At 35.8% G+C, this 900-nt stretch overlaps 1 protein-coding gene across 1 annotated transcript in view; it reads left to right on the top strand.

Moving 5' to 3' along the window:
* The window catches only part of lgi1b (leucine-rich, glioma inactivated 1b), a 29661-nt gene that overhangs the window by 13561 nt on the left and 15200 nt on the right, over positions 1-900 (top strand). The gene's annotated exons all lie outside the window — the stretch shown is intronic.

Here is a 900-nt window from a genome sequence, read left to right as displayed (position 1 = left end):
GATGACGTAAGACAGAAGGGTGCTGCAGATCTACAGTTAAGCCATATCCTCAACTCGAGTGAACATATTACTTGAAGATCGACGAGAATGGTTAATGAATGATCTAGGGAAAAAAAAATTATTTGGATGAGAATGTTTGTGTTTTCTGTTAAGAAAATGTCGAAATATCTGAGTATTCTCTGTATGTTAAACATCCCCGTAGATTACAGCGTTATGGGATATTTACGTTACTCGTTACATCCAAAGATTCCATCCAAATTGGACCCATAGTACTTTGCTCTGTTCAGATTTGCATAATTTTTCCCCTAATACGAATCTTGTACAGTAAACCTACAAATGTACGTACATGACACTTGGTCAATAGGTAGTACTCCCTCCAGTGTCCAAAGTCTGTCCCTAGGGTGAAATGTGGCCCGCAGACAGATTTTAATTGGCCCATGGTTTCTGTTTTACAATGTGTTAAAAGTGGCCTGACAGCCAAGACGTTGTACCTGCAACTTCATTTACTGAATACAACCGTAAGGCACTTAACATTGAGAACTAGCGATTTTGGTGAGATGGCATTTTGAATACTTTTGCATTGAAAGCCACAGTAAATGCATGTGCCTCATATGTCCAAAAACCATTATGAATTTATTTCACCAGACATTAAACAAAGCATGGACATTACAATGAATATTCAGAGGAGGGCAGAGAAACTAAAGCCACTGCAAGCTACCCAGGTCCTAAATTATATTTTTGAACAAGTAAATATTTGAATAAGAATATATTTAACACATTAATCACCTTTTGTTGATACTCGGAATAATCAAATCAATAGGCCTACACTGTAAGGCTTACAAACTTTCATTAAAATTCAAAATTCATTAAAAAACTTAAAATTTCAAAATTTTTGCGAAG

The sequence above is a fragment of the Colossoma macropomum genome, unplaced genomic scaffold (assembly GCF_904425465.1).
Source record: "Colossoma macropomum unplaced genomic scaffold, Colossoma_macropomum, whole genome shotgun sequence".
NCBI lineage: Eukaryota > Metazoa > Chordata > Actinopteri > Characiformes > Serrasalmidae > Colossoma > Colossoma macropomum.
Note: the sequence above shows the minus strand (reverse complement) of the source record. Positions and strands in the feature narration are given on the sequence as shown.